At 44.2% G+C, this 7,462-nt stretch overlaps 1 pseudogene; it reads right to left on the bottom strand.

Moving 5' to 3' along the window:
- Positions 1-2,760: 2,760 nt before the first annotated feature.
- Positions 2,761-7,209, bottom strand: LOC110140927 (activity-dependent neuroprotector homeobox protein pseudogene; annotated as a pseudogene).
- Between the last annotated feature and the right edge of the window lie 253 nt (positions 7,210-7,462).

Genomic DNA, 7,462 nt, shown 5'->3' with positions numbered 1-7,462 from the left:
GTCCTCAAGGGCCGGCATCATGGCTCACCTGCTAGGCCACACTATACAAAGCCCAGTGTCTTGTTCACTGATGTACTGTAGGAGTCAGCTGAAATGAGCTAAGCTGGATCTTATCTATGTGAAATGCATTTTATATTGGAAATTAAAAAGAGAACTAAAATCTTGTGAGAAACCATAGAAGTATTAAAAGCCTGTTTCTATGTAAGAAACTAGAACTTGGATAAAATTTGAGCAGATATATTTGTGTTAGTTGTTCAGTCGAGTCCAACTCATTGTGACCCCATGGACTGTAGCCCACCAGGCTTCTCTGTCCATAGAATTCTCCAAACAAGAGTACTGTAGTGGGTTTCCATTTCCTTCTCTAGGAAGATGTATTTACTTATAATTTATTTATTTAAATTGGGGTATAGTTGGTTTGGGCTTCCCAGTTGGCTTTAATAGTAAAAACAAAACAAAAAACCCTGCCAATACAGGAGACATAAAAGATACGGGTTTGATCCCTGGGTCAGGAAGATCCCTTGGAGGAGGGCATGGCAACCCACTTCAGTGTTCTTGCCTGGGAGAATCCCCATGGACAGAGGAGCCTAGTGGGCTACAGTGCACAAGGTTGCAGAGTTAGATATGACTGAAGCAACTTAGCATGTATGCACCCATAGTTGATTGACTATGCTGTTTTAATTTCAGATGTACGGCAAAGTGATGTAAATATATATATACATTTTTCAGATTTTTTCCCTTATAGGTCATTACAAAATATTGAGTATAGTTGCCTGTAAGTCCTTATTGGTCATCTATTTTATATATAGTAGTGCTGTGCTGTACTTAGAGTACAAAGAGTTGTACCTAACTCTTTGTAATCCCATGGACTATAGCCTGTCAGGCTCCTCTGTCCAAGGGGATTCTCCAGGCAAGAATGCTGGAGTGGGTTGCCATTTCCTCCTGCAAGAGATCTTCCCAACCCAGGGATTGAACCCAGGTCTCCCACATTGCGGGCTGATTCTTTGCTGTCTGAATCATCAAGGAACCCCAAGAATACTGGAGTGGGTGGCCTATATTTTCTCCAGGGGATCTTCCAACCTAGAAATCAAATCGGGGTCTCCTGCATTTACAGGCAGATTCTTTACAAGCTGAGCTACAAGGGAATCCTATATATAGTAGTATGTATATGTTAATCCTAAACATTTATATGGGCTTCCTTGGTGGGTTAGACAGTAAAAAAGAATCCACCTGCAACAGGTGAGACCTGGGTTTGATCCCTGGGTTGGGAAGATCCTTTGGAGAAGGGAACAGCTACCCACTCCAGTATCCTGGCCTGGAGAATTCCATGGACAGAGGAGCCTGGAAGGCTATAGTCCATGGGGTCGCAAAGAGTAAGGCTTTACTGAGCAACTTTCATTTTAAGCATTTATGTAATTCTTACCATACATCAGGCATTGTTGCGACAGTTTTACAAACTTTCACTCCTTTTGCCTCCATAATAGACCTAAAAATTAGATCCTACAATCTTCACTTTACAGATAAGGAAAGGAAGGTATGGAAAAACAAGTAGCTTATCATGGATCACACAATAGATAATGATAGAGCTGGGATTCAAACCCAGTCAGCCTGGCTCCATGCTGCTTCTCCAGGGGTGTGGACTGCTTGAGAAGTTCTGAGCAATTCTCTCTCCCTCTCTTTAAAATTATTACTGACGTGCAAGACTTCCTTTGGCAATTTCTCTAGCCTGGTCAGAAGCACCATGTGAGGTTCCAAGAAATCGACATTGCCACGGCTGACATATATTCAAGTCTGTGTCAGCTCAGGATGAACCACAGCCAAACATGACACAACTGATGAGGGTCTGGGACAGGTGCCCTGATCGAATCCTTGGGCAGAATCAGCACAAGCAGAAACTTGTGTGACTTTGCTGACACAGCTTGCCAACCTCAAGAGACTTCTCGGGTGATCAGAGTGGCTTGGGAGGAAGTTAAGACATCAGGGTTTGTAACTTTATTCCTGCATCTTGCAGGGATTGTAATTCATTCTGGGGAAAGTGCTGGAACTTCAAGGATTAGATCTATGTCCTTGAATAACTTTTCTTATCCAAGATTTGAATAAAGTACAAAAGTGGTTAAACTGTCGTTTAGACTTGCCAGAGAACACAGAAGTGACTGGAACAATTTGCCATAAAAGGAAAAGTACTCATTTCCAAAGCTTTTACTGAAATGATTGCTTTACTCAAATTTCAGATTTCCCCCCAAAAGATATAAAACTAGCCAGAGACTCTTGGTTCAAACTGAGGTTGTTTTATCTTAATGACATGTGTGGATTCTACAGTAGAAAACTGGGGAGATTTTAAACCTCACATGTAACCTGGAGTTGGTATTTAGTAGGTTAGTGGGAAATAGATTGAGAATAAGTGGTGGATGAATACCAAAATTTGAAAGAAACCTTGAAATATTCTTTGATGTGGTTGTCATGAAATATCAGCTTTCAGTATTCTTACTCAAGTTCTTTTGAATTCCTAGGCTGTTTTTTTTTTTTTTTAACTGAAAAAATTCAAGGATGTTTATTTTAGTGATTAAAAAGGTAAAAGACAAAAGCCAAACTGAACCAAAGAATTTGCAACAGGAGCCTTGAGAGAAAGCAATTGCCATGCCATTCTTGGTCTTCCGCAAGTCCCCCAGTGGCTGTGCCTCCATCTCTGACGAGGAAGCCACGGCATCAACTGGTCCAAGGCCTATCGGACACACAGGACTGGAAGGTGTAAGAAAGCAAGTATTTACATTAAGCACACTACAGCAATTTATTTAGATGCTTAAAATGAATACAAAGGGAAATAAACATCACAAAATTATACATACTACAACAGTGTGTCATATATTAGATGGTATAAATGAATACACCAGGGTGGTGTTTAACTAAAGATAAAACTAAATATCCAAAAAGCAGCACTCATCGGTCTGCTGCTTCAACACAACACACTTCCATACAGATCTAAAAGGTGTCAAAATTAGTAGCTGCAAAGTCAATTCTTGCATGTGATTTTTAGCTTAAAAGATTTCAGAAAACATCTGAAATGCCAGTTTTTGTTTTTGTCAGCTGTCATGTCAAGGATATTCAGAACAAGAAAAATTCTATAATACAAGAGAGTCCAGATATATATCTTATGTGGCTGGCCTCTGTCACGAGATTGTACAAGGTTATGTGCAAAAACTAAGTCTGTCCCGAAGTCCACACTAGCGTAGTTTCAGGCTTTTGCTAGGTCAACCTGATACAGCGCTTATTACATAGCAAGGGCAACACTAAAAAAAGAAACAAATCTATGGTGGGTACACAATAACAATATCATAAGCATCACTTGAATAGGCCTAAAAGACTGTACAAATATACATTTCAACTATTCAGAATGAATACATGAAAAAAAATTGATTTCCCCAAAGTCTACTGTACATATTGGACTGGTAGCTTGTGTGTTGGCCCTACACTACCATTTTAATCAGGAGAACGCTTCTCAAGGATGTTCAACCAGACACTGTTTTACAGAGGGAAAGAAATGTTGAGAAGGCAGATAAAACAAACCTCTGCTTTTTCTTGTGTGCGTTCATGAGCCACCAGCTTATTGGTTTTTCACATTTAGTTACTGTGTCTGTCACAGAGCATTCTAAAACAAGATCAGCCAATCGTGTGTCACAGACTTAGAAATAACCACTGGGATTGGAGTGGCCACATGTCCCCACCGCCTGATGACCCAACACTCAAAAGGCAGTACCAGTGAGAACACAGCTTTGCAGTCATAACTGAAAGGAGAACAGAGTTCCAGGCTGCAGCATTTGTCACCAAAGCCAGAGAGGTCAGGCCTTAAGCCTGCTGGCTGCTCAGTTTAACCCCCATCAAGCTGCCGTGCATCGGTTCAGCCACCCCATCAGTCATGTTGTCAAACTGCTCCCCATCCTCACTGTCAATTGTGCTGTTCTGCCACTCAATCTGTGGGTTGGATAAGCGCTCATCATTTTCAGTTGCATTCTTCCGCTGTGACTGGTCCTTGGACCAAAACCCTTCAACTTTTCCATAGGAACTATTCTTCCACTTCAACTGCTCTCTGTCACCTTGCACAGTAGCCTATTTTTTGGCAGCTGGCTTACTGCTCCTTGCGTCTTCACTCTGGGAAGACTCATTGGACCAGGTTCCTGTTTTCATCTCACACGTGTTGTCCTCAAAGTCTGACACTTGTTGGGAACCAGGGCCACTCTCAGATGGAGAAGCACCATCTTTCCACTCGACAATATCATCTTGGTCAAGCTCACTATCAGAGGCATCATGCGTTAGTTTGGTTGGCTCCTCAGTCAAATGAATAGTTTCACATTTTGAACCATCCTCCTCTTTTTGGTCTAGCTTCTCAGATTCTAAAGCATCTTCAGAAATTACCTTCGGTATGTGTTCCTTTGGGTTATCATTAGGGACCTTAGGCTCAACTTCAAAAACAGGGTCAAAAGGGCTATCACTTCCATTGGATTCTTCCTCCAAATTTTCAAAACTGTCTGAGGAACTGTCATCTTCCTTCCCAAGACTGAGCATTTTGGTCCGCTGTTTTACTAGCATGGACTCTGGAATCCTTCTCATCATGGTTTTCAAATAGCCACTCAGCGTGAAAATCCATCTCATGCTTAACTTTGTTTAACTCTTTCATGTTGAAGCCCAGTAACACACCAGGCTTGTACTTTTCACAGTCTCTGACACACTTCTTCCTCTTGTTACTAAAATGGGAAGCAATGTCACTCTTCCACAACCATAAGCTTGCCGCCAACTTCTCAATTTCTCTCCTGGTGGGATAGGGTTGTTTGTTGAAATATTTTGTTAGGAAGCTTTTCCTGGCTTCATAGGAATCATCTTCATGACCCTTAGGGTCTAAAGCTAAAACAACAGGCTCCTCAGGCTTCTCTTCAAAGAAGCCTGGTGAGTTACTATCTTCATCCAGCTTTCGCTGCTTCAGCAAGGGAAACTCCATCTGCTCGTAAATGTGCTTCACAGGTGCCAGGCCTGGAGACTGGCTGAGCCGCGAGGGTGCATTTGTTTTGTTTTGGCCGTTCTGGGTCTTCCCCATGCCCCTGCAGTGAACCAGATGCAGAGTGATGGTCGAGGCGGTCATGTTGCTGGTATACACGCCAAGGCAGTGGATGCACTTGTAGGTGAGCTTTTTCTCCACTGGATGAACTGTCTGAATCACCTGGTGCCTCTCTCGTAAGTGATGTGCTAGTGCATCGGATATGGGTCCTTTCAGGATTGAAAAGCAAAGAGGGCAAAGGGTTTTCCCGACATCTTTTTTATAGGGCACTGCAGCTTGAGGTGAGCTTTTAACAGGGATATCTGCCTTTTCCTGCACTTTTGGCTGTGGCTTTGGAGGGATGGGTGGGTTATTTTGGGCATGGTAAGCAACAGACTCAGCAGGAGCATCCCTCAGGTTATACGTGGTTACAAGGAGATGGATGTTAGTGTGACTACCCTGCTGCAATGTCAAATCAAAACTCAGAGTAGAATCTGTTTTAGGTCCCATCTCTTCGTCCACGTGAACCATCCGCATACGAGCCGCCATCTTTTCCACATCATTGAAGGTTGACCGGCAATACGAACAGGACAGACCATGAATTAGCATATGGTTGAGCAGAGTGTCTGTGGGCAAATAGCGATTACAGTAGAGGCATTTGCTAGTGAGATTCTGTATTTTCATAATGTAGTTGGCTACTGCTGGGACTTTCTCAGCTTTATGTTCTTTTTCGAAGTGCATGCTATATACATTTTCAGGAAAAAGCTCATTACAGATTGTACATATTTTCCACTTCTGAGTTGAGGAAGTATTGGGTGGTGGAGGGCCGGTGGCAGCTGCAGTTGGCTTGGAGCTGGACTGACCTAATACTCTGGATGCCTGTGACTGGGAGAGGGAAGGAGACTTTAACTGGCCTGAAGAGAGAGACGGGGCATTTGGAGACTGCAGTATCTTGCTGGCGCCTGGGTCCTCTGCTCTGACCCAAGACCGTAAGATCTGCCATTGCCACTTGGAAGCAACTGCTTCACAGACTGAGACTGTTGAGGGATGGAAACCGGTGCATTGCCACCTAGCCCCAGTCTCATTGACTGACCAACGCCATAGCCCTGGCCTACAGATTTGACTCCATAGTTGTTCTGCTGTAGGTGAACATTGGACATCATGTTGACACCTGTGGAATTTAAGTTAGGCTTTGGTATTGAGAGTCGATTTACCATCTGCTGTGATGGCAAAGACTGTACGTTTCCAGAAGCAAGGGAACCAATTCTCGATTGGAGTCCCATGCCCTTCTCTTGAGGTTTGGGAGCAATGAGCATCAAGGGTTTGGATCAGGGAACCACCACATTTGTGTGGCCAATCATGGCAGTGACCTGATAGCCTATGCGCTCATGGTCTTCAGTGACATGCTGCACCAAAGCTTCGTAAGACTTCGGCATGAAAAGGCATCACTTGCAGTGAATACTGCTTTCCTCCCGGGCATTTGCGCCTAAGGGGACTGCACCATTGAGTGACTTTTCTCCTGCCTTTGCTATGTAAGGTGCTGCCACATGCTGAAAATGTTCCCTGTAAATGTGCTTCCTAACTATTTCATAAAGAGGATCTCGGTAAGTGCACTTCTTACAGTAATAAACAACTTGCTCTACACTGTCAGCCTGCTTAGGTTTAAGGCCATCACTTTTGCTTTTATCTTTGAAAGTGCTGAGGCTGCTACTTGGTGCGCTGGCGTTTGGAGCATGAAATATTTTAATGTGTGTTTCCAAAGTCTTTTTGTCTGCATTGAACGTACAATAGGGGCAATTAAGGAGAATCCTATTTTCAAAGTCTTCACTATGGACATTCCGGAAATGACTTTTGTAGGCAGAGAAAAATTTTGAAGAAAATGGGCAAGCGCTGTAGCAAAAAGGTTTTGTCCGATAGTCCTGGTTTTTTGTAAGCGAAGGGTCCCATAGTCCTACATCCTCCCATGTGGTGTTTTTCAAATAAAAACTCGGCGGGCTCCGGCTCGCGCCGCGGCCGCGGCTGCTGCCGGGGGGCGCGGCGGGCGCAGCAGAGCGGCGGGCGGCGGCGGCGGCGCGAGCGGATCCCTCCAGTCCCCGCGCGGGCGGCGGCGGCGGCAGCGTCTCGAGCGGTGCAGACAAAGGAGGGGCGGAGGGAGGAGACGGAGGGTGCGGGAGTGGCGACTTCATCGGAGCGGGCAGGCCGGCGGCGGCGGCGGCCGCTGCGCTCCTCTCTCCTAGGCTGTTTTGATTTGGCCAGTATAAAGAAAGGAGTCACTCATCAATGTGTGGCGATTTCCAAGTCAAAGCCCTAACTTGGGACAGACTGCTTGTCATCTGCTCAGTTGTTTCACAGAGACTCAGTAAAGGGAGCATCTTTTCGAATATAAAGAGGAAATTCCATTTTTAAAAGTTGTATAATTGGATAAAGTGTAAATAAACC

The sequence above is a fragment of the Odocoileus virginianus genome, chromosome 4 (assembly GCF_023699985.2).
Source record: "Odocoileus virginianus isolate 20LAN1187 ecotype Illinois chromosome 4, Ovbor_1.2, whole genome shotgun sequence".
In the NCBI taxonomy this organism is placed as follows: Eukaryota; Metazoa; Chordata; class Mammalia; order Artiodactyla; family Cervidae; genus Odocoileus; species Odocoileus virginianus.
The sequence above is the reverse complement of the archived record's forward strand: the minus strand, read 5'-3'. Positions and strand labels throughout refer to the sequence as shown.